This window comes from Pongo abelii, chromosome 3, assembly GCF_028885655.2.
Source record: "Pongo abelii isolate AG06213 chromosome 3, NHGRI_mPonAbe1-v2.0_pri, whole genome shotgun sequence".
Taxonomy (NCBI): Eukaryota; Metazoa; Chordata; class Mammalia; order Primates; family Hominidae; genus Pongo; species Pongo abelii.
The window spans coordinates 197,614,653-197,642,197 of record NC_071988.2 but is presented as its reverse complement, the minus strand read 5'-3'; the positions used below and the strand labels follow the sequence as shown (position 1 = coordinate 197,642,197).

The 27,545-nt window shown below is 35.2% G+C and overlaps 1 long non-coding RNA gene across 3 annotated transcripts in view; it reads left to right on the top strand.

The window, feature by feature from the left end:
• LOC129059148 (uncharacterized) overlaps nucleotides 1-27,545 on the top strand; it is a 370,307-nt gene that overhangs the window by 52,794 nt on the left and 289,968 nt on the right. For all 3 annotated transcript variants that reach the window (XR_010139818.1, XR_010139819.1, XR_010139820.1), the window contains exon 3: nucleotides 1,715-1,866. This is a non-coding gene — a long non-coding RNA (uncharacterized LOC129059148). The remainder of the gene's footprint in view (nucleotides 1-1,714; nucleotides 1,867-27,545) is intronic.

The following is a 27,545-nucleotide window of genomic DNA, read 5'->3' as shown; positions in this document are numbered from 1 at the left end:
GATACACAATTGAGTTGCATCAAATTATTAACATTATTGGCTGAAAATATTTAATAAAATTATACTATAATAGCCTAACATTGACATTATCAATCATTTAAGTTTTTACTAATCCAATCAATAAAATTTTTAATATTATTTTTTAAACTGGAAATTTTAAACTGTACCTTAGCCATTGAAAACAAACATGCTGAAGTCAGACCAAACTGACTCTTTCATGCTTTTGCTGTAAGAAGTTGGTAAAAATACTATAATTTTAAAAATCTCATTAATCTTATCTGTAAAGTGGAGATAATAATACCTATGATGTTGCAATAATTAAATAAGTTTATGCAGCGGCCGGGTGTGGTGGCTCATGCCTGTAATCCCAGCACTTTGGGAGGCCGAGGTGGGCGGATCACAAGGTCAGGAGATTGAGACCATCCTGGCTAACACACTGAAACCCCGTCTCTACTAAAAATACAAAAAAATTAGCTGGGCATGGTGGTGGGCACCTGTAGTCCCAGCTACTTGGGAGGCTGAGGCAGGAGAATGGCGTGAACCCAGGAGGCAGAGTTTGCTCAGTGAGCCGGGATCACGCCACTGCACTCCAGCCTGGGCAACAGAGCGAGACTCTGTCTCAAAAAAAAAAAAAAAATGAGTTTATGCAGAAAATATGCTTAGTACAATGTGAGACACTAATACACTTGAAATATAAATTTAAACCAAACAGTAGTAGGAATGGTAGTAACAGCAGTTTTATGTCCTGCTTTCATTATTGGACTAATCTTCTTTACTTGTTTTAGGGGCTACTTTTTGGTAAAGTTCTTGCCCACATCCTTCACTCCTATGCTGTTATTGAGCATAATTGTTTTCTTACTGATTTAAGGTGTTGCTGTGGAGAAGAAGTAAGGCTTTTTGTAGGGTGTGCAGGTGTCTTTTCGTTTCTTATTGTCATCATAGGTTTTCTGGCCTCTCAGGACACTTGTCTCTCTGTAGAGTCCAACGTAGGAGTTTCTTAGTGCAGAAACCCTACTGAAGAGAGTCTGTCTCGTAACTGAATCTTAGAAAGCCAGTAATCTTGTGCGGATGTGGCATTGTTCAAGCCAGTGTGGCTGATTCCAGTTGCCTCTACTTGCAGTTGCCTAGCCTTGACCCACTGCTTGATCAGCTCTTGCTACTTCTAATCTCATGCCATTGCTGTAACTTATTGTGGTTTTCTATGTCTTCCAGGGTTGTTTTGGATTTAATTTAACTTTTGTTTCTTTTGTTTTATTTTGAGACAGAGTCTCGTACTGTCTCCCAGGCTGGAGTACAGTGGCACAATCTCGGCTCACTGCAACCTCTGCCTCCCGGGTTCAAACATCTCTCCTGTCTCAGCCTCCCGAGTAGCTGGGACTACAGGCACATGCCATCACGCTCAGCTAATTTTTGTATTTTTAGTATAAATGGGACTTCACCATATTGGTCAGGCTACTCTGGAACTCCTGACTTCAAGTGATCCACCTGCCTTAGCCTCCCAAAGTGCTGGGATTACAAGCATGAGCCACTGCTCCCAGCTGGATTTAATTTAACTTTTATAAATAGTCTTATCATCAAAGGAATTTTTAAAAAAGAGAATGTTAAAAGCAGTTTTTAAATAAGCAATATTTAACTGAAAAATTATTTATTTAAAGAAAAACAACTATAACAACAACAGCAACAACAACAACAACATAATTTCTAAACCTTTTAGGGCCATGGCCTAAGGTGTTGACACATACATCCATGAATGCTCCAAGGCGAGGAGGGATGATTCGAATAAAGTCCAAGCATATTCAGAGGAAATCAGGACTGAGAGTCTTCATGGCCGATGCTCAAATTTGAGGCTGAGGTGATGATTTTTAGGTGAGTAACGAAAAATAATCTAAGGGATGGATATTTTGAGATGTCTGGAAAAATAGACCAGGTGTGGGAAACTGGAAAAGTAGCAGCTCTGCAGTTTACTGTCCTCCTTCCTGCCTCTTCTGTGCCACCCAGTCTGGACTGGTCCTTGGGAACAAGGACTGGTATATGGCAGTAGCTACCTGAGGAATAGGAGGCGGAGGTCTGAAAGGGCAGAGAGGAAATGGAGAGTTCCCGTGGCCACCTGCTTAGATCAACCAGCTTCTTGTGAATTTGAAGGTATTTAGTAAAAAGGAAACATGATAATTAACCCCTAAATAATAACTGCTAGTATATGCCTCCATTTTTGAGGAAGGCATAGATTATTGAATGAGCTGCATAGATTATTCATTGAGCTGCAGTGATTCAGTTTACAATATCAGTCATTTGAACAACACATTTACACTTCTATTTTCATGAATCATTTACATGAATCATGAGCAAGAATATAATGTAGTTTAACATCAACGTCTTCTGAATTTGCAAATCCCTGTCCTTTAATGGTGCATCTTATTATTTTGACATATCGAAAATACACGGAGTTGAGTTAAAGAACAGTGTTTTGATCATTTTACATTTCCTTGTATGCCTAATAAATTGTCTATGGAAACAAGTCTGACTGAAAGAGGTCCTTCAGTAATAGAAAATGTGTATAATAAATAACCAAATACATCTCTTTAGGTGAGATGCATAGCTTTCTCTTCTGTGCTCTGCCTGAAGGTTAGTGAGCATTCAGTGTGTTAAATGAGTAAGAAAAGGGAGAGAGAGAAAGAAGAAAAATAAAGGTTATGAAAATGAGAAAAAAGACACAGACTAAGTAGTGGTTAATATAATTATGTTACTTTTCACATTACAAAGCACTTCCCTGTCCATTACCAGAAGAATATAAAGACTTTGGAAAACCGTATTATTTTGTGATGTGTTTGATTTTATTTAGCCTCACTTGGTTTTTACTTTCATGCGTAGTTTAACTTACAGATTCAGTTTTGGTACTTTAGAAAGATACATAATATCTTAGAGCTTAAAGCAAAGTATTACTTGATTTAGATTAGTAGGATTTCTAAATTACGTGTTTGAATCTGTTTAAGGAGAAACAAGAAGTGTGATGATTTAATTCCATCAGAAAATGTCATTTATCTTATTCATGGATATGTGAATCTGGTTAAAGAATAGCAAACCTACAGCAGCACTGTTTGCCATTTAATGTTGCTTTCTTTGTTTCCTCTAAAATATAGTTCAACTTGAACATGGTACTATATTTATTTGTTTATTCAGCAGTTTTTGTTTGCTTAGACAGAGTAAATGGATATAAACAAACATTTGCATGGCTTCTTTTTCAGATTTTTCTTTCTGCCTAATTCCCAGCTCTTTCTGGTCTGACTATAGTCCTGAATATAAAGTATACCAATTACTGCAAAGCTCCACAGATATAGGCACTTTATATTCTTTATTGGTAATGAAATTCCATAAAACATATATAGTTTCTAGAAGTTCAGAAAAATAGAGTGTTTATCATGTGAAAGATAGTAATGGGGACTGACCATTCCAATATGTGCATTGTTCACAAGATGAGTCAGTGATTTTTGATGTTGATAAATGTTACCCTTGGTTTTATTTTTACTCAGAATAAAATTATATGAAATAACATAGATAATGTTTGTAAATTTACAAGCATCTTGGGCAAAACTTTTTTGGAAAATTGAACTTCCCTTTCTAAAATATTCACATTATTTCCCTGAAATCTGAGATGTGTTGGATTTAGTTGAAGTGCTTTTGTGCACATTTCAGAATAGTTGCATGTTTCTATTTTCTTCATGATAAAAAATGAAGAGTCTAAGGCATTCGTTTTACTGAGTATAAGATAATTTATATAAGTTTAAGGTATTTAATTTGTTTTAACTTGTGTAACAAGAGAAAAATAGCCTCTTTTGCTACCTATGGGTTAAACAATACATAGCTTCACCTGCATCTACTACACTGCAAAATTTCGTGAGTATTTACTCTTCTTATAATACAGAAAAGAAAATATAAAATATTGATTGATTTCAGTGGAGGAAATAAATATAATTAGATTTATGTGTTATCATACTAGCTCAAAGGTGCATTAAGCCCCTTACAAAGTTTAAACTTTCCCATATGAAAAGTTTATTATTTTGATTTCTATTTTACAGATGTCAAATATAATATCTGTAATATAAAACTCTGAGAGATTAATTAGCCTAAAATCACACAAATAGAAAGTAGGTGAATCAGCATTTGCATTCAGATTTATCTGAAACTAATGTTTCAGCAGCATTGTTTCAGCAGGTATTGCTGCTATATTATACTGTCTCTTTTCTTTACTTTTTTGTCATTTATCAGCATGACAACATATATTCTAAATATGTTATTTGCATTATTAAATAATATTCCTAAAGGAGTGTAAGGGAAAATGAGAAGGAAAGGAGGAGAGAGCGAGAGAGAGAGAGAGAGAAAATAGACTGTAGGTTTTTTTTTTGGTTTTTTTTTTTTGCTTTCAAAAGGTAAAACCAGGGCTGCAGTTGACTTTTATTTTTTCTTTGCTTTGGGCTAATTTCTTCCATCACTTTGAGTAAGATTTACTGTTCACATATTTCTGAAGCCACTAAAATGTCCTTTCTCCTAGTATATATAAAAAAATTCCTTTGTTGTTTGCTTAAATGGACTTAGGGAATAGAAAGAAGATCTCTTGTAACCATCTTTTCTAAAGTTTGTATATGAATACCCAATGACCCTCTCTGAAGCTTCTCAATGCCTTTGCAGAAAGTTCCTCTTTTTCTCTGAGGCAATATTCCATCAAGTTCTTACATTATCTAGTCCAAAATTTCCTTTTCATCCTTTTCTTGTTTTTCTCATTTATTTTTCTATGGATAAGAACTATAACATGAAAAGAGTTTCCCTTCTACATTACCAATTTAGATTCATGTACAAATCCACCTGACAGTGTTTTAGAAGGCTTAATTAAAATGGCCGTGTGTGTGCTAGTCCTTTATATAAAGCCATGCTTATCTAACTATCATTACTTATCCAGACCGCAGAGATCTTGTCCTGTGGATGTAGTTTTTCAAGACAATTTCAACCATAGTGATTTCAGTTCTTTCTGAATTTCAGTGGTGTGAACTACACCCTAAGTATTCACTTAGGGTGTCTTCTCTACTTCCTTGAATTATTATTTATACTCTGGCTATTAATACTTATCTCCTAAATGAAGGTAAGAGCTGCCATTTAGTGCTTTCTTATGCTCTCCTGACCCATCCCACCTCCAAGCCTAACCCTGCACCTAGAAATGAGTATGCAATTAGCAAATCTTTTCTTTAGTATTTTTTCCTCAATCCATACTTGAAGAGTGATAATGATGACAGAAGATAACAGTCTGTTCAGCAATTCCTTAATGATAGTGCATTGAATACATTATTAGGTTTAGAATAGTGTGACTCAGTAGAAAAGTGTTAATTAAAGAATCCTAAGGATCTTTACTGTACTAGTCTCAACTTGCAGTCAACTCAGTCTGTGTCTTTGGTTATGTCATGTAACCTCCCTGGAACTTTTCCTAATATTTAAAAAGAGAATGTGGAGATGGATATTCTTTAGTTTCTTTTCTGGCACTAACCTTCTAAAAAAATCTTATTCTATTCCTTTATCTCTAGAAAGTGTAAATGTGGTTGCTGTCAACATGTAGACAACATATATTGCTCTTTCCATACCGTATGGATTTTCACACGGGGTCAGACAGGTTGTGACAAGGCAACTCTGCATTGCTGGCTATTGTTGACAAGGGGATTGGGCTCTAAAGTTAATGTTTTCTTAGAGTTTCTTAGAAGAATGTTAAGGAGCAGCTGGTGTGCTTAGCCATTCTCTACTAGTCTGAGCCACCAGATACTACTTCACAGCTCTCACTGACAGATTGAACAGGCAATGAGAAAAATAGAAGGATTAGGAGAAAACTAATGTAGAGGAAACATTAAAAGGATCATGTCGCCTAAACTGTGGGGCTGGATTTTTCTATCCCATTTTTCATCACAGAGGTTAGCTCTTCCCTGGTTACTATGTTCAAGTCAGTGGTAAGGGACTCAGACATAATGATAACTTTCTGTATATTCTGTTTTTCTTGACTCTTCTGAACAGGCTTATTTCAACCTCGTGCATTGAAATGGGAGACAGGGGTTAAGGAATTAGGAAGAAGCGAAGAAAAATATGGGAATTTCCTATCTTAGCTGGAGTTTATAGAGCACCAGCACCTGTGGTAGATGCAACCATCCCTGTGATAGATGAGAAGGTTATGGGAGGGGTACAGGTGGTGGAGTGGCAGAATCAGATGGGAGATTATAGCAAAGAATCCACTGGCTTCCCAGGGGTCATACATTCCCCTTGTGCCCAACGGAAATTCTTGGGAGTATTAACCAGCAGCCATGAATGAACTCTAGAAAAGTGAGATGTTTCTGGAGTGATTTGTGGGAATATGAAGCGAGATAAGGGAAATAAGCAGGGATGAGCTTACATGTGAATGAAGAGAAAATATATCAGATAAGTCTGTAGTAACCACACACTGTGTTCTTGCAGACTACCTATGTGGAGAAGCCATACCATAAACTCAATAGATGCTTGCTGGCATCATGGATTTATTCTGGGTGACTAATCAAGTATTGCTAACATGTATAGGTTAGCTCTGACAAATCTTCTCTATAACTTAGCTAACTCTAAGCACATAAGTGTATTCTTGGGATGAAGAAATGGTGGAGTATAGTGATGCGTCCCCTTAGATGGATTTGCTAAATCATACTGTGACTAGGACACAAGACTTGAATTTTCCAAGATGTCAGTGTCTTGGACTAAAAATTTAGAGTATGTTTTCTGACATCCAAAGAAATGAAGGTTAAAAATGAAGAAAAATATTCAGGTATCAAGTAAAATTTTATTTTTCCCTAGTTCTATTTTACTTTGGTAATTAATGACTAATTTATACTGTTAAAATTTTATAGTAATGAGTCTCAGTCACTGCAATGTCTTTCTTAAATGAAATATTATTTATAAAAATGTTCTACAAACTATGATGATGTGCAAATTCTACTTTCAGTGTTACTTGTGATTTAGGGTCTATATTGCTTAGCAAAAAGGATTGGATGCACAGGAGACATAATTGTATCCACAATATCTAAAATATCATGTCAATATATGCATAATTTACTGACAGATTGAACAGGCAATGAGAAAGATGGAAAGATAATGAATATTTAAAAGGATGAGGGTAAATATTATTTTAATAAAAATATTTAAGAGACAAAGCACTTAAAGATTAATTCAATAGATTGTCTTAACACCCTATTCCATAAAGTTTCACTATAGGAAGCAAATATTTGGGGACATAGTTTTAGTCTAAAGTTGTCTGGAATGGCAGGGCAATCCCTTAGCTTATTCCAACTTTCTCTATAATTGCTTAAGCTATTTTCTCTCTCCAGAAAGTGGAGATGTGGTAAGAATGGTAATATAATAATGAACACCTGGGGACTTCTGAAGCTTCTAATGGACTTGAACAGGTTACTTGAGAGTCACTTCAAAGTGTGAGGAATTCTGTTGGCTGCCTAGAATTTTTATTTCCCTGGAAACTGTATTTTTATCTAAAAATGAATGCAATTCATATAATGCAGATGAAAATATCCAGTACCAGACAAACTAAGATACTAAATCTAGAAAACATAATACCTTCTCTTGTTTTTTCTACTTCTTACCTTTTTCCTATTTACCTTTCCTTTTCCCTCCCAACTTCTCTTCATTTTTATTATTATTTTCCTGTATTTATAGCCTTTATTCTCAGAATTCCTATGAGGTAGAAAATTATACTGATTTGTGCATTTTGCCTTATTTCTCATAGGCTCCAAATAATAAATTGAATTGAGAATGAGGACCTAAGACCTTGAAAATGGCATATCCTTTGTTATTGTCTTGGTGTCTTTAGTCATATACGTATTATCTTAGTATTGTTTTTAACCCAAATAAAGAACACATAGCCTAAAATAGGTAGAGTATTTTATAAAGTTTAACATTCTTTTGTAAATACTCTTTTATTTTTCTTAAAGAGTAAAATTATTTAGTAATTATTCATGCTTATTCTTTATTAAATGTAATATAAATGAAGCGGAATTACATCAATAAAATGTATTTTCCCTTATGTGGAATAGATAATTATAACAAGATCTGATTTTTAAAGTTAAAGTCTTCATTTTATTATTCAGAAGTTTCCCACTGTTCAACTTCACATCAGATTCTGTAGCACCAGGAGGCAATTTGGCTGTTGGCTCTTTGAATTTACATCTTTAAGCCAAAAGAGAAATCTGTGTCATTTTTGATTTATTACATTTACTTCCAATAGTTTTTATCTAAAAAAATCCATTAATGCATATTAATTACATGACCAGAATTAAGCCAAGTATTTCAAAAGATTCAAAGAATCAAATAATCTGATCCTTGGCACAAATAGATTCATATTCAAGTTGGGGACATACACTTGCATACATGCCATCATTAAGAAGTTAACAAATTGTAATAAAAATGTCATACATATTAAAAAAGTTTCTCAGTTACGTGTGAGGTCAAGACGATTTGTAACGCACATGTATTAGTTCATTTTCACACTGCTATAAAGAACTACCTGAGACTGGGTAATTTATAAACAAAAGAGGTTTAATTGACTCACAGTTCCCCATGCCTGGGGCGGGCTCATGATACTTACAATCATGGCAGAAGGTGAAGGGGAAGCAGGCACCTTCTTCACAAGTTGGCAGGAGAGAGAGAGAGAGTGAGGGGGAAAGTGCCACTTTAAAACCATCAGATCTCATGAGAACTCACTCACTATCGCTAGAACAGCATAGGGGAAACTGCCCCTATGATCCGATAACCTCCCACCAGGACCCTCCCTCAATACGTGGGGATACATTTCAAGATGAGATTTGGGTGTGGACACAAAGCCATACTGTATCACCTCAGTACATCAGATAGATAAGACATTGAAAAAAATAATAATTTAAACAGAGTTTTGCTCACTGTGCCTTTTCCCATGGCAATTCATACTACTGAAGACAAATAACTGGCTTTGAGTGATTCTGATAAAATTCTCAGTATTAATTCATATTTCTGTCATGTACATTATTCAAAATGAGCATTTCTATGGCTAGTCTTTATAATTCTTTCTAATTTTCCAGATGACTAAGCCTAATATGATATGCAGTAATCATCAGTGATGCAGTTTTGTTCTTGACTGTAGCACAATAGGACCTTCTCTTTTTTTCATGCTATTTCTTCTACATAGATGATCTTACACACACATACACACCCATGACTTCAGTTACTGTCTCCACATTAATACATTTACAACTCTACCCTGTGAGTCCTCTTTAACATCTTCATTGTAGTATCTCATTCAAGTTCACCACATTAGAAACAACACTCAGGATCCTCCCACTTACACCCATCATCCCGAAAGCCAGGCTCTACTCCAGTGTTTCTCATTGGCTGTGATGAATTCCATCTTCCATAAACAGACAGGCTGGAAACGGTTGGCTAAACTGACCCTGACATTTATCTAACTTTTATCACCTTTCACATCGTATAGATCACCAGGTACTCACTAATTTCCTTTCTACATTCCCTTGAATTCCATATTCTTCCTATCTCTATCATCACCATCCTATTTCTAATTACCATAGTTTCTTAATACTACAACTGCTACTATTAACCAGTCCCTTCATGTTCAGTATTCTTCCTGAAAACAAATCTCTACTCTACAACCAGTTTTTTTTGTTATTGTTCTACAACATGTAACTAGTCATATCAATTATGCCTAAAGCCTTTTATGCCTTCCTATGATTGTAAAGAAAAAGTCCCAAATTCTTATTATAGCCGACAAGATCCAGCAGAATTTGATCCCTGCTTGCTTCTCCAGGCTCATTTTTTTGTCACTTTTTTTCTATTGATTCTTAGTTTTCTTTTTTTTAATATAAGGGATTACACATATAACTATGCAATACCTTTTTCAGCTTCCCTTTTTTCCCCTCATGCTGAACCAGGAAACAACTGCATCAGAATTATAACAAATATTTAAATACATATTTCTGGGTTCTATTCCATAATGTCTAAATCAGACTCTGTGAATAGAAATAGGACTACATGACATCAGTTACTCCAGGGAAAGTTTATACATAGAAATCATTGAAAATCTTTATTTTATATGTTAGGTTTCTTTTTGTTTGGTATAAAGAGGCTTCTTTTCTCAATCAATACTCTTAATTTAGGTAATATCATCCATTACCTGACTTCCAATAACTAGATGTCAGAGAAATCCACATGTAAATCTCAAGCTTCTCTTTTGACTTAAGACTTAGACGTTTAATTTCCCCCATGACATCTCCACCAGATGCTCACATCCCTCTCAAATTAGACAAGAATGCACTAAACTCCTCATTGTGTCCCTGCAAATCTTTTCCACCTCCAGTGTGTGTCATAAAATATCCATCCAGCCAGTGGCTCTTGCCTAAAATTATTTCACTTCCCACCAATTCACAACAATAGCCTGTCCTCCCTAAAAAATGTCTTGCGTCTATTCACTTTTTCTGTGTAAAAAGGCAGTTCTCTTGGCCAACCTATCAGCAGTTTTGTCTATGCTATTGTGAAGGCCTTCTACCTGAATTCCCCACTTACATAATTACCTCCCATACCCACCTTAACAATTTTACACATTGCAGCCCGAAGGAACCTGTTGTGTCACTATTTAGGATCCTTCAAAACCTTCCCACTATATTAGGATAAAATCTAAATTCTTTGATGTAGCTGATAAAGCTTTGCATAGTCTTGTTTTTTACTCCACCCAGAACTTCCTTCCTGCTTGGTCTCTCTCTGTTCAGCAGCCACACTAGCCTTCTGTCAATTCTTTCTGGCTCAGACTATTTGCATTTTCTGTATCTTTATTTCACCCCACCTCCCCTCAACTATGCTTGTTTAAATCCTACTTATGTTAATGTCCCTATGTGTATGTGTGTGTATTAGATATATGTGTATACATATATACATATCTATATATAATATATACACGTGTATGTGTGTGTATTATATGTATATATATACACATATATACATATCTATATATAATATATACACATACACACCGATATACAATACACAGTTTTATATATACACACATGTATATATATAAACATTAACATGAGTTAACATGAATAGAAATTATGCATATATGTGAAGCTTTCCCTGAACTGTAAATCTAAATCATACTGCTTTATTTTGTTGTAATTTACTTTTCTTCTAAGAATATATCCATCATTTTTAATTGTATAGTTGGTTTGAAGAATCATTGATTTAATATTAGATTGTTGCAAAAGTAATAACAGTTTTGGACCGTGAATTTTAAATCATTATAACTAGGCTCAAACACATCTTTATTAATCAAAATAGGAGCCATTACAATCAAAACATTTTTGCCAATGAGAAATAAGTTGTTTATTCCTGTAGCATAAAAATCCATGCTTTGGGATTTGACGAACTCATGGAAAGCATTTTCTGCATTCTGCTGGTTTTGGAAGCGTTTTCCCTACGAAAAGTTGTTGAGATGCTTGAAAAAATTTTAGTCTGTTGGCGAGAGGTCAGGTGAATATGGCGGATGAGGCAAAACTTTGTAGCCCTATTTGTTCAACCTTTGAACCATTGGCTGTATGGCGTGTGGTTGGGAGTTGTTGTGGAGAAGAATTGGGCCCTTTTCTGTTGACCAATGCTGGCTGCAGGTGTTTCAGTTTTTGGTGCATCTCATCTATTTGCTGAGCATACTTCTCAGACATAATGGTTTTGCCAGGATTCAGAAAGCTGTGGTGGATCAGACCGGCAGCAGACCACCAAACAGTGACCATGACATTTTTTTCGTTGCAAGTTTTGGCTTTGGGAAATGCTTTGGAGTTTCTTCTTAGTCCAACCACGGAGCTGGTCCTCACCGGTTGTCTTATAAAATCCACTTTTCATTGCACATCACAGTCTGATCAATAAATGGTTTAATTATTGTTGTGTAGCATAAGAGATGACACTTCAAAACGACGATTTTTTTTTTTTTTGCTCAGCTCATGAGGAACCCACTTATCAAGTTTTTTCACCTTTCCAATTTGCTTCAGATGCCAAATGACCATAGAATGGTTGACATTAATTTCTTCAGCAACTTCTTGTGTAGCTGTAAGAGGATCCGTTTCGATGATTGCTCTTAATTGATCATTGTCAACTTCTGATGACTGGCCACTACGCTCCTCATCTTCAAGGCTCTCACGTTCTTTGCAAGACTTCTTGAACCGACACTGCACCGTAGGTTCATTAGCAGTTCCTGGGCCAAATGTGTTGTTGATGTTGCAAGTTGTCTTTGCGCTTTATGACCCATTCTGAACTGAAATGAGACAATCACCCAAACTTACTTTTTATCTAACATCATTTCCATAGTCTAAAATAAGTATAAAATAAACAGCAAGTAATAAGTAATTATCAAAAAAAAGCAAGAAGTGCTCATTAAAATGATATATAACCACATTTGTTGAAGAATGTATTCCAATATCAAACGGCAAATTTCAACAATGCAAAAAAACAACACAATTATGTTTGCACCATCTTCGTATTGTTTTTAATCAGATGGTAACTTCAGCATCTTACAGGGACATTTGCTCTTAATTCATATCATATCCCCAATACCTAGTCCAGTGTTTGGCATATAATAGGCACTCAATAAATATTTACAGAATGAATGAACAAACATGTAAATAGAATATCTCAATACAAAACTACTGAATTTTTTTAAAAAATGAATCATTTCTCATCTTGATTGTTTCTCTTGTTATATGATTAAACAGTGCTTTAGGGTAAGGAAGGAGTAACTTTTATATCAAAATTTCAGTGCAAGCTCAATTTATTAGATATTTAGGAAGTTGTGGATCAAGATATTTATCAGGTTTCTTGGTGAAAATTCAGTCATTCTGGACAAAATACTGTGCTGGTGGAAATATATCAGGAAAACCAAAATTAGCCAATATTGAAAGTAAAAAAAATAAAAAGAAAAAAGTAGCTAACAATGTCAAATGTCAAAATTATAATTAAAAGAGGGAGCAAACAACTGGTTAGGTAATTAGAACAATAGACTCATTTTGATAGCATAAGTATATGGTTAAAAATGTTTATCTTATAGTTGATATGTCCCTTAATTGAACTACTACCTACCATGAATATATACTTTATGAGCACACAAACTTCTCTCATGTAACAGTTTTACTAAATCAATAATTTACATATTGGGCCAGGTGGGACTATGGAATGCTTTTGGAATACTTAAAATTTCCAAGCATCTGCATGGAAAAATAAGGCCATCAATGGTAATGTCACTGATACCAGATTTTTTTTCAAGTACATATAAGACTGCATATGGTTTTTTCACAACAAGCAATATCAATGGCACTGCTCAGTGATTCCAGAGTTAACTCTGCTAAGATGGTCAAATTATTATACATAACTTTACATTTTAGTTTCTTCCCCCACAGTTATTGGGGTAATTGAGAATAAATAAAAGATTTTAATTCCAGACTAAAATTTATCTCAAGCCATCATGATTGCATCTTACAGTGGTAGACAATCTGAGCATTTATTTTATTAAACTTCAGCGTAGGTGAACTGGCTTGGGAAATCTACCAACTTAAAATGTAAAAAGTGCAATATAACCTTTGCTATTTTGCCAGCAGCAAAATTATGCATCATGGCTTACCTTAAAGTTGATGTTTTGGACTGCACTGAAAAGAGAAATCGTGTAGAGACAATATTCAAATATTTCATATCTGTTAAAGCACAAAATGCTGTACAAACATTTTCTTACTAATTTCTGTATACAATTTATGCAATGCTTTCTCTGAAGGCATTTTCATTTTTTAAGATATGAATTATACCCCTTAAATTGAGATATGGCTATTTGGAAAGTAGTGGAATAAATAGTATATGGGTAGAAACATGATTTACAGATGAACAAAAATCTAGACTTTTTAGTTCATTTCATTATTTCATCGGAAAAAAGAGTAATCATTATCTAAAATGATTTTCAGTTTGATGTAATATTGTTTATAATTTTTATAACCCCTTTCCCAAGCCCTAAACACAAGGATCACATTTTAAAGATTTTTCTTTTTTTTTTTTTTAGATGGAGTCTTGCTCTGTCACCCAGGCTGGAAAGCAATGGTGCTATCTTGGCTCACTGCAACCTCTGTCTCCTGAGTTCAATTGATTCCTCTGCCTCAGCCTCCCAAATAGCTGGAATTACAGGTGCACGTCACCACACTGGCTAATTTTTGTATTTTCAGGAGAGATGGGGTTTTACCATCTTGGCCAGGCTGGTCTTGAACTCCTGGCTGTATGATCCACCCGCCTAGGCCTCCCAAAGTGTGTGAGCCACCATGCCCAGCCTTAAAAGTCTTTCTATGACATCACCTTTCATCATCACTAATGTAAACTCTGCATTTCTACAGAATTATATGATTTTGGGGTTAAGTCCATGTGGATAAAATGAAGTCTACATTAGCATTTGTGTAATTATTATTATTTTCAGTTTTTTCTAGTAGTGTCCAATGAAAACAAGATAATATTGCACCTTTGCTTTTATTTAATACATATCATTTAGAGATATTCATGTATTATGGATCATTCATTGGGTACTTTATTTCTTTTATTTATTTTTTTAAAAATTTCAGTAGTTTAAGAGGTACAAACAGTTTTTGGTTACAGGGATGAATTGTGTAGTAGTGAAGTCTGGGCTTTTAGTGCACCTATCACCTAAATAGTGTATATTGTAGCCAATAGGTTACTTTTCATCCTTCTTCCCACCCTGCCTTCTCCCTCCTTCTGAGTTTCCAGTGTCCACTATATCACTATGCATGCCTTTGAGTACTTGTAGCTTAACTTCTACTTATTGGTAAGAACATAAGATATTTGGTTTTCCATTTTTGAGTTACTTCACTTAGGATAATGCCCTCCAGTTCCAAGTCAAGGCAAAAGACTACTTTATTTTTTTCATGGCTGAGTAGTATTCCATGGTATGTAAATATATAGATACAACATTTTGTTTATCCACTCATTGGTTCATGGGCACTTAGACTGATTCCATATCTTTTCAGTTGTGACTTGTGCTGTTATGAGCGTACAAGTGTAGGTATCTTTTTTATATAATAACTTATGTACCTTTGCGTTGTTACTGCATAATTCCAGTAGTGGGATTGCTGGTTTGAATGGTGGATCTACTTTTAGTTCTTTGATAAATCTCTCTACTGTATTCCAGAGAGATTTTACTAACTTACATTCCCACCAGCAGTGTACACATGTTCTGTTTTCACCATATCTACACAGATATCTATTGTTTTTTGACTTTTTAATAATGGCAGTTCTGGCTGGAGTAAGGTGGTTTCTCATTGTGGTTTTAATTTTCATTTCCCTGATTATTACTGATGTTGAACATTTTTTAAACTTTTTTTGGCCATTTGTATATCTTCCTTTGAGAAATATATGTTCTTGTTGTTTGCCCGCTTTTTAGTGGGATTATTTATTTTTTTCTTGATGCTTTGTTTGAGTTCCTTGTAGATTCTGGATGTTAGTCCTTTGTCAAATGTCTAGCTTGCAAATATTTTCTCCCATTCTATAGGTTACCTGTTTACTCTGTTAATTATTTCTTTTGCTGTGCAGAATATTTTTAGTTTAATTTAGTCTCATTTATTTATTTGTGTTTTGTTGCATTTGCTTTTAAGGTCTTAGTCATAAATTATTTGCCTAGGACAATGTCCAGAAGAGTTTTTCCTAGGTTTTCTTCAAAAATTTTCATGGTATCTGATCTTAGATTTAGGTCTTTAATCCATCTTGAGTTAACTTTTGTATGTGGTGAGAGATAGGGATCCAGTTTCATTCTTCTACATATGGCTATCCAATTTTCCCAGCACCACTTATTCAATAGAGTTGTTCTTTCCTCAGTATATGTTTTTGTTTTTGTCTGCTTTGTGAAAGATTAGCTGGTTATGGGTATTTGGCTTTATTTCTAGATTCTCTATTTTGTTCCGTAAGTCTATGTGTCTACTTTTATACCTACATCAGCCTGTTTTGGTTACCACAGCCTTACACTATAATTTGAAGTTGGGTAATGTGATGCCTCAAGATTTGTTCTTGTTGATTTGGCTATTTGGGCTCTTTTTTGGTTCCATATAAATACTAGGATTATCTAATTTTGTGAAGAGTGATGTTGGTATTTTGATAGGAATTGCATTGAATCTACAGATTGGGCACTGTGGTCATTTTCACAATATTGATTCTTCCAATCCATAAGCATGGGATATATTTCCATTTCTGTCATCTATGATTTTTTAATGGGTATTTTGTAGTTCTCCTTGTACAGATCTTTCACCTCTATGTTAAGTATTTTCCTAGTTATTTTTTTCTTAGCATTTTAAATGGGATTGAGTTCTTGATTTGTGTACATTGATTTTGTAATTTGAGACTTTTCTGAATTTATTGATTAAATCTGAGTCTTTTGGAGGAGTCTTTAGCATTTTCTATGCATAAGACCGTATCATCTGCAAACAGGGATAGTTTGACTTCCTCTTTTCCAATTTGGATGCCTTTTATTTCTTTATCTTACCTAATTGCTCTGGCTAGGACTTCTAGTGCTATGTTGAATAGAAGTGATGAAAGTGGGCATCCTTGTCTTATTCCAGTTCTTAGGGAGAACGCTTTCAACTTTTCCCCATTCAATATGATGTTACTGTGCATTTCTCAAATATCACTGAATATTTTAAAATATAAGTAATTTCAAGTTTAAAAGCACCTAACCTAAATTACTTTGAAATAGCATGATATATTATATTCAATGATTATCTTTTAAAGATTATTGAAGTATATATTTATCTTATGAAATTGGTACTAAGAAATCAAAGGAGAAACTGTAGCCTCATTTCTGCAGTAGTATCTGTTAACTTGTATGCTATTATTTTAAAATACCTTAAGACAAGTTTAAATAATAGTACAAAAATTTGTCACATGCATTAAAAGATGATAAACTGGAAAATGTTTTAAAATAATATCATTTTATTGAGTTTTCTTTTTCTTGATTCTTTTTAGGTGAAATTTTTAGATGTATGAAAAGATAAAAACTAATAGCTCTGGTATATTTTATATTTCTTTATTTATCCTATTACAAATTGGATTGAAGTGGCACTATTAGAACATATATTTGTATCTGTGACTCTCCACCAATCTTTCTTAAATGTGTATTAATAAATGGAACACTAAATAAAATAATTAGAAACACTAAAAAAAATTAGTATAAAAGATGTATTTTACATAAATCTCAAATTTCTGATACTTGATCTTTGATTTAAAATATAAGTGGTTTCAAGATAATGGATTTAAATGTAAAAATTAAATAATTCAAGTATTAGCAGAAAACTAGTATGCATTTCGTTTTTTTTTTTTTTTTTTTGAGATGGAGTTTCACTCTTGTTGCCCAAGCTGGAGTGCAATGGTGCAATCTTGGCTCACTGCAACCTCCGCCACCCAGGTTTAAGCAATTCTCCTGCCTCAGCTTCCTGATTAGCTGGGATTGCAGGCACATGCCACCACGCCTGGCTAATTTTTTGTATTTTTAGTAGAAACGGGGTTTTATCGTGTTAGCCAGGCTGGTCTCTAACTCCTGACCTCAGGTAGTCCTCCCGCCTCTGTGTAAATAAAAGTTTTCTAGTGATGACTTAAAATCCAAATGTAATTTTAAAAGTCTGATAAAAAAATCGACTACATATTTTAAAAAGATAAAAGTTGCATAGGAAAAGAAAAGCTTTAAGCAAGTTCAGGAGATTGTTAACAAGAGATGATATTGGGACATCTGGGAGACAATATTTACAACACTTATCACAGATTAAGAGCTAATGATCCAAATAAATAATGTTGAGTTGAGGACAAGACCAAAAGTCAGATAGAAAATGGGAAACAAATCAAACCCAAACCAAAAGCATATGTCTTTGCTCGTTTGTACAAAACACATAGAAGCACAAATCAGAAACTAAGGAGATTACTTATTTAGAGAAAGTAGGTGGGAAACGGATAGAGAAGATAAGATTAGAACAGAGGAAAGGCTGTCAGCAGGACACTTCTTTGAGTATACCATTTTTAACATTCTGCATTTGGGGATCATATTAATATTTCACATACACACAAAATGAATTTAATAAGCAATTATGGGGAAAGGTAATAAACAATTAAGGGGAAAGTAAATTCAACTAGAAACAAATGGGCCTGACCATGTTTCAGACACACAACACAAACAGTGAAGGGAAAAAACAAAGTACATTTTGTATATTTTTATTTAATAAGGAGCTAAGAGAAGTGAAATCAAGTGTATTCTCTGCTTCCTGCCTACAGTTTAAACTTAACTGAGAGTTAGTGTTTGCTTTGAATTGAAAGCAAATTGATCATATTATGCATTTAGTTGTCTCTACGACTAGCATTTTATTAACATTTTAATATCACAGTGGAAAAGTGAGAGAAATACTGAAAGGCTATTTCTAATACCCTTCTCCCTTGCTATATCCCACTTCAAATAATAGAAGATGAGATGTCCAGTTTCCTGAATTATTTTGCAACTGGGGTTAACCGTGTGCCCCTGTTCCAGCCCATTGGACATAAGTGGAAGTCTTATTTTCTTGCTAAAGACAGATGCAGCTGGTACCACTGCTTTCCACAAGACTGATGCCTAGATTTGCATCTGCCAAAAATAGACTATGCCTTATTTCTTGCTCTAGACCATGAAAAATATAAACCTAATTGTTTAAGCTACCCTTAGTGAGGTCTTCTGCTAAGTGAAAATGAAACATCCCTCACTCACATACAGATCTTCATGCTCAGATCTTGTCCTGAAGCCAGAATTACACTAATAAAATGCTTTTAGGTAGAAAAGATAAATTTGTTCTTACAAATATTAAAACTTTATATACATTTGTATACAAATTATCTCATTTAACCTTCAACATGCTTAAAAGCAATAATTATGATACCAATTTTATATGTGATCAAACTAAGATTCAGAGATTTTAATTATAACACCCAAGACCATTTAGCTCATAACAAAATCAGAATTCAACAACAGGACTTTATTAATTAATTTCACTATGCTCTTCAGTCCTACATGACAGATAAATCCAAAAGAACTTTCAACAAATCAAAATCATGATACCACTTTGGAGATAAAATCCAGATAAGTATAAAGTATAAGTCTTGGTAGGTACTGCTTTTGTCTGTTTTTCTGATTTACGGCTAAATTCTCAATACGTCAGAGCTATACATGTGATTACAATGGGCTTTGAAATTTTAAGGTACATTACAAGATCAGATAACTTAATATTTGATTTGCTAATAAAACTAACTCAATACATATTGCGACTGCAATTTTTCCTGAGTGGACTTTAATAAATTCCTGATTCTGGGCAGAACAATCTTCAACATGATTATTTACTCAAATTGACTATGCCACTGAGAAAATTATTTCTCCTGAGTGTAAAACAAATGACTAAATATTCTGCTTTCTTAGAACCTATGTATAGTGTTTGAGGGATAGAAGTATTCAAAGTTCCCGTCGTAATATGAGTAACTCACTAGTACAAATGTAAGTAGTAGAAAAATATTTGTAAGATTAAAAAACTGTATTAGGATTCAAAGACTAAGTATTCGAAATGCCAATTTTATTAATTAAATAGATTATTTCATGCTACTATGGATCGGCTAGTTTCTTAGTTCCTGAGAATACAAAAAATCCATATCTGGCCCAATGAGCGTAATGTTCCGTCGGGCAGTCTTAGAGCAACTACTGAAAAAAACCACTATAATGAGGAGGTAAATAAATATGGATATTATATTCCCAAAATGGTGATATAAAAAAGCAGTTACCTTTATTGTGGAACGTCATCTCTGATGAAGGGCCATTTGCTCTGGACTTGACATTTTTCTGGTGGGAGAAGTTGTAGGGATTTCTGCTCAGAGAAGGAACAGCTGACAAGGCAAAATAACGAACAAGAACAGAACATTTGGGGAAGGCAAGAGAGGTGTGCTGGAGACAGTTTATGAAACACTTAAAAAGGAGTTTTACTGTAATAAGTGAAAACCTTTGGGGGATTTTAAGGAGAAGAAACTTGTAAACTTTTACTTGCCAGATCTATTTTTGCTTTTTGTTTAAATTTTATCTTGAAGTGAAAAGAAACGGATTCCCCTGCTATCAGTTATGTTCCTGGGCTTTTGAAGCTTTTTTGTATTTATACTTTATTTCACTTTATATTACGTTCCTTCAATTTAATAGTAAGAATCATTTGGAGAATTTTAAATCTTCCTTAGCTAAACCAAGGGGAAATGGAATTGATATGCACCTAGTGACAAAGCCCTCAGAGCAATAGTAAGAAGCAAAGTAGAGATCACTGGGAAAATTTCATCCTAGAAAGCTGTGCCTACTTACCCTTTCCTCTGTGGTACTCTATAGAAGGAAATATTTATGTAAGTATTTATTACCCCATACTTTTCTATTCTCAGTAGAAAATGCATTCAAAATAAACAGTTACAATCAATATGTGCAATTCAACAGTTACACAATTGAGCAAATATTTTCAACTTCTCATGTTTTTAGTATTTTCTTTCTCCAGTGTTTTTTACAGTGCATAAAAGCATTAATGGCTTAGAAATAGTGTAAACTGGGCTTATATTACTGCCTATGCATTGCTTGATTATGACTGAAGCCTAAAAACCTTTGGGGATGTGTAAACTTGTCTTGCAGGTCTCCCCACTGCCCCTTCCTGGTGCTTAAAAGAAAAATCCTCTTATTTCTCTCTGGCTTGGGGAGAAATTCATCTTAAGAACTTGCCTCTGGCTCTTGGATTGCTTATCCTAAGCTTGCTTTGTTTTATATGGTATTTGATGCTTAAGACATATACCTCAATTGAATCTTAACTTATTTGGTTTTCTGAGCTCAGTTAACTTGTTTAGACAAAACAATTGAAGAAAGAAATTGCCTAATGGATAGATGAGATTTATGAATGAAATGCTGGTAGCTAGCATTTTATTTTTTATTTTGCACTAACAGAACATGTCAAGATTCTCATGAAGGTTGAATTTATTTATTTTATCATTTGTATATTTTCTGGTGCAATATAACGCTTAAAGAACTATATTGTCAATTTGCTGTATTTATCTGGAATATTTAATTAATGTAAATAGCTTATGAATTCTGAGCCTCTATGAGAAGATACATTCATATGTTTAAATTGGACTGTGTTTTGAGAGACTATAAAGAGCTAGGATACCATGGCATGGAAAATTAATCAAGGAAATGGGGAAATAAGAAATATTAACATATGGTTTTGCCATAAAAAATAAGATAAAGCCTTAGTGAGCTTTTCCCCACAAAAATGCAACGTGCGGGGCAGCTAAGCCTGCTAGAGATGAACGGGTAAATTGACTCTAAGCTTTCTTACAAGGGAGGAAGCAAACAAGATCAGTTACACAATACTTAATATCCGTAGAAGAAAGGCAAGCCAGTTTTTCAGGAAAAGTACAACTATTTCTGATTTTTATACCTGAAAAGAATTTTCCCCCCAAGGGTCCTTTTAAAGTATATGCTGTGATGTGGCATGAACTCACTTCCAAAAATCACCCCCTGGAGTGGTATTTTCAGATTTCACAGCACAGCTCACATAATGGTCCTTCACTTCTGATGGTAGTAAAACACCAGAGCGCAGTTCGTTGAAAGCTGCTCTGCTGAGGGCACCTGGGGGACACTGTTCTCAGGACCACTGTTCTTCCTGGGTTCATTGGTAGCACAGCATCAGTTTTGCTCATTCACTTTGTGCTCCATTTTTATAGTGAGACATCTGCTTCTGAAACCATTTTTGATCATTTAAAGCTATTGTCAATACAGTATCACATAACCATTGCTAGTTTTAGGATTATTCAGCAAATACAAAAGTGTTTTTTTTTTTTAATTGTTTGTTTGTTTTTTCTCTACAAATTTTTGAGACAAGCCTTGTTTGGTGGTTCACTAAACAGCCACCAAAAGTAAGGTGTGATTGAGATTTGATTTTTTTCCACTCTGGACCTGATTGTTGATTTTGATTTGAGTAAGATTTGATGTTTTTCCACTCTAGACCTAGTTGTTAATTTCTAATAAAGATGATTTCCTCCCTGTGAGGTACATCAGGAATCTGGAGCTGTCTACCATAGTGAACTGATTTAACCCTTGAAGTATATGCTAATGATGTAAAAAATACTCTGGGAATATGTGTTATGGCTGGAGGATTGTCTTCCTTATTCTGTGAGATGGTGGCTGAGCAGGTCAGTGGGTGGCCTTCCACTATGCAGTTGTCCATGTTCTAGAGTGACAGAGGCTCTCTCTCTCTTCCAAATGGTGTTGGGGGCTATACTCACTCTACTCAGCTGGAAAGGGATCAGAAAAGAGATTTGCATTGGAGTTTTGTGGCCAGGCCTCGGAGTGGTGATCATCACTTTTACAACCACTCTACTTATTGAACCTTGGTCAAATATACAGTCAAATACATGGCCAAGATCTAATGGTAGCCCAAGCTAGGAAGCATAGATTTGATGGGATAACCATTGCTTAGTGAAAAATCCACAACATTGAAAGGGGACCTTGAATGTTGGATGTATAGCTAGCCTGCTTTAACTAAACTAACCACATCACTCACAAGTGCAACATTATGCAAATGCTCATAGAATAGACTCAGAAGCCTAATTGACAGAAAAAAATATATAAGGCATATTAAACAGCAGTTATATAATTCTCCAAATAAAAAGCACATGGCACCTGAAAAGATGTCAGTGGATGTAATCTGTCCCTTAATAGTTCATGTTTTAGAAAGTTAATTTGGCAGTATTTAAGCATTAACCTGTGCTTCAGGAATGGATTCAAATGAACCATTTTGTCAAAGACATCTACACACAAATTTCTTACTACTTTAAAATTTACATTGATGAATGTAAATGCTGAGGGGACTTGGTACTTATAGTCTATCCAGAAATTTCCATAGGAAATCCATATACTCTGCTGATACTAAGTGGCATTGACTTTAAAGCTACGCTGTTTCACAAGTTTATTCATTCATTGAGCAAATATTTTTTGAGCATTTTCTTTTCTTTTTTCTTTTTTTTTTTTTTTTTTGAGATAAAGTCTCGCTCTGTCGCCCAGGCTGGAGTGCAGTGGGGTGATTTCGGCTCACTGCAACTTCTGCCTCCCGGGTTCATGCAATTTTTTGAGCATTTTCTATGTTCCAATTTCTAAGCAGGCCTTTAAAAACTGGTAAAGGGAAAAATGTCCCTGGACCAAAGAGCTTGTGGTATAATAGGGAGATAGACAAATATAGAAAAATGATTTAATCAAAGAATAATTTCTGGCTTTCTGTCACTCCTGTAGGACACTCAGAAAAAAAATGAAATTATGAGAATTGTTTCTTCAACTCCTTTTCTACTCCAGCCTTCCCACCATTACAAGCGTAATGAAACTCAAATATTAGTCCAGGGAATTATTACCTTCATTTTTCTACTGAGGAGAACTATCAAGACTTTTAATCACATGGAATAACTCATTCAGGAAATGAGGCTGGGTTGCTGATGATGGAATGAGGGAGTTGGAGGGATTAGAAATGACATATCCAGTATAGACAATGGAATCAGTGACAGACTTCCACTAGTGGCAGCAACCTGTGCCTCACTCCTGCACAATCCAGAAGGGTTTTTGAGGCATTTGATGGCACGTGCCTGTGAAACAAGTAGATATTCTGTCTTGGGAGCTTTAGAAAAGGCCGGTAGCACTGTTCTAGTAGCCTAAAGGCAAACACACATTTAAATAGTGGTGGGGGTAGTAGGCATGGGATGATGAGTAATGAGCAGCTCAGAAATGGTCACTTTAAAGATCAAAGGTTATATGCCCACATTTTCTGAAATAAAGCATGCCATTTGGAATCATCTTACATCCCTAAGAACAAAAATGTTCCTACCAAAATCATTTAGAAGAAGTTTTCTCTGACAACTCACCCTGTTAAAGGTCAACATGAGATTTTATCATTTACAAAAATAAAAACACAATGTCCTCTGACTATGATTCTAAATTAATGCAAATCCAGTACACAAGTGAACAGGCCATTATAATACTGTGCGAGGAGTGCTATGAGTCGCGACCCTGTGAGATTATACAGGAGTGTCATTCAACCTTGTTCTTAAACAATGGCAGGTATCAGTTGCCAATTTTTGAAAATAAACATATGCGTCTGTTCCAAAATAGGGAAAAATGAGTGCAATTATATAGTGAATTTTCATAAAGCTAAGTGTACTAAATTTAAATGAGTTATTCTGTGTTTATGTCCTTCCTACTGTTTTAAAATTAAAACATTTCTTACTTTATAGAATTTGGGTAACATTCATATTGAGTCTTTTTTTTTTTTTGGAAAAGAACTCTTTCAAATGAAAATAAATCAATATTATTATGCATAAATGTTCCAAAAAGACCCCTTGCATCTTATCTTTATAAAAGGAAGCCATGAAAGAAGCTTTATTTTACTAAAAAAAAAACTGCATGAGTGACATGGATTTATAACAGTTATGTGATTTGAATATTTAATGTATTGGGCTAAGATAGGCAGAAATGTCCATTCCTGTCAGTATTAACATTTTACAGATGTCACTGGTACTAAGGTTTTTCTGTTATTGAATCAGCAAACCTCATCCCATGGATAATGTTTATATAAGCACTGACAAGTTATCACACTGTAATTCTCAAATCTATATATCTTTTCTTTGGCTAACTAAACTTACCTTTTCTTTTAATTGAAATATTTGTTCCTTAAAATGTTAATGTTGTATGATTAAATCTTGCTGGTTCAGGAATCAATAAATCTCTTCAAAAGTAATTCTACATATATCTTCTCCAAAATTAGGTTGAGATTATAATTTTTTTTTTTTTTTGACAGTCTTGCTCTGTCGCCCAGGCTGGAGTGCGGTGGCATGATCTCCACTCACTTCAACCTCTGCCTCCTGGATTCAAGCAATTCTCCTGCCTCAGCCTCCCGAGTAGCTGGGACTGCAGGCACACGCCCCCACGCCCAGCTAATTTTCTGTATTTTAATAGAGATGGGGTTTCAGTGTTGCCCAGGCTGGTCTCGAACTCCTGAGCTCAGACAATCCACCCACCTCAGCCTCTCAAAGTGCTAGGATTACAAGCATGAGCCACTGTACCCGGTTGAGATTACACATTTTTTAAATTTTTATTTTCATTTAAATTTTCACTTAAAAGGAAACTTCAATCCTTTACCCTAATTCCCAAATCTAATCCACTGACTATGACTGAAGAACAGGGAGTGCCTGTGTTTCAGGCCTTCTTCTCTGTTGCAAATCCTTCTGATGATCACCTGTGTTCCCAACAGTGACTTCCTAATCAGCTCTGCCATTTCTGAATGATACATTATTATTTATGAAGACCTCAATGACTCTAAGGTCTACTCCTCAAATGCATGTATTTATATATTTTTGAAATGTATATTGACAACCAAATATGTACCTTGTTTCAGGTACTGAGTTAACAACAAATACATGACTTCATGAAGCTTACATTTTAGAGTGGTAATATGGCATTTAAAATGAGTATGTAGGCTGGGTACAGTGGCTCATGCCTTTAATCCCAATACTTTGGGAGGCCAAGGGTGATGGATTTCTTGAGCCCAGGAGTTTGAGTCCAGCCTGCACAATGTGGCAAAACCTTGTCTCTACAAAAAAAAATAGAAAAATTAGCTGGGTGTAGTGGCATAAGCCTATAGTCCCAGCTACTTAAGAGGCTGAGGTGGGAGGACCACTTGAGCCCAGAGAGCTTGAGGCTGCAGCGAGCTGTGATCATGCCATTGCACTCAGCATGGGTGACTGAGGGAGACCCTGTCTCAAAAAACAAACAAACAGACAAACAAAAAACCAAATAAATAAATAAAATGAGTATGTAAATATGTCATGTGTTAGATGATGTGTGTTTCAAAGAAAACTAATGAAGAATAAGTTGGGTATGAAGAAATTTCACAGAGATGGTGCTACTTTACATAAAGGGGTAAGTGAAGGCTTAGTAGCATTCATATTTGAGAAGACACTCTTACAGCCCCACCCAGTTCTTCTTGCCTGCTGCACAAGAAAAGCCAGTACAGGGAGACAGAAGTTGTTGCAGCAGAGAAAGAGTTTTAATAATAAAGGGCAGCTTGGCAAGGAGATGGGAGATATGTCTCAAAGCTGCCTCCCCCAAGTTTTGCAGGTTATGGTTTTTAATGATGGCTTGGTCAGCAGGAGGCTAGGGAGTGGGTACTGTTTATTTGTTGGGTGAGGGATAAAATCACAGGGGTGTTGAAATTTTTTTTTTTTTGCACTGAGTCAGTTCCTGGATGGAGGTCACAGAACCAGTTGATTCAATTTCCTGGTATGGGTCACTAATCCAAGTGGCATCAGCTGGTTCAGTAGAATGCAAACTTTGAAAAATATGTCAAAGATGAGTCTTAGATTTCACAATAGTGATGTTATCTATAGGAACAGTTTATAGAGTTACAGGTCTTGTGATCACTGGTTATGTGACTCCTGAGCAGTAAGCAATTTTAAAAACATAAGTAGCCGGGCACGGTGGCTCACGCCTGTAATCCCAGCACTTTGGGAGGCTGAGGCAGGCAGATCATGAGGTCACGAGATCAAGACCACAGTGAAACCCCGTCTCTACTAAAAATACAAAAAAATTAGCCAGGCGTGGTGGCGGGCGCCTGTAGTCCCAGCACTTGGGAGGCTGAGGCAGGAGAATGGCGTGAATCGGGGAGGCGGAGCTTGCGGTGAACTGAGATCGCGCCACTGCACTCCAGCCTGGGTGACAGAGCGAGACTCCGTCTCAAAAAAAAAAAAAAAAAAAAAAGGCAAGCGAGGGGAACAATGATTGATTATCTTTAAACTATGCCTACATCGTAGCAGCACTCAGGCCCCTACCACAATTGTAACCTTGTGGCTTTTCCTTCGAGTTATGAAGGTAGTTTCGAGACCTGAAAGAAGTGAGGAGGCAAGACATGTTTATGCACTTCCCCAAATTTACTCTGCCATAGTTTTCTGCTTAAAGCATCTGATAACCGTTGAGAAAGATTGCCTAGTGGGGAAAGAAAAATAGCTCAGAGCAGTCTGTACTGTGTGAAGTATGCAAAATGTATCAGGCCTAGAGAGACTTGAGCATTCAGTCATGCCTCCAATACCTACCTGCTCATGCCTCGGGCAACTGTATAAAGACATTTTGTTCTTTTTCTTCCCTATAGTTTTCTGATTAGCTGCCTCATCCATTATGTTCATGTTCCCAGAATTTGTGTTACAAACAACAATGTATAGCCAATCAATATCTTATATTATTTTAATAGTAATTCTTAGTAAATAATTTAGAAACGGCCTCCTCTCTTTTTTTCTTTAAAAACCCACTTGTAACTGCTGCTAATAGAGCATATATTAAGAGCAATTTGAATCTATGTGTCCAGCACTATAGT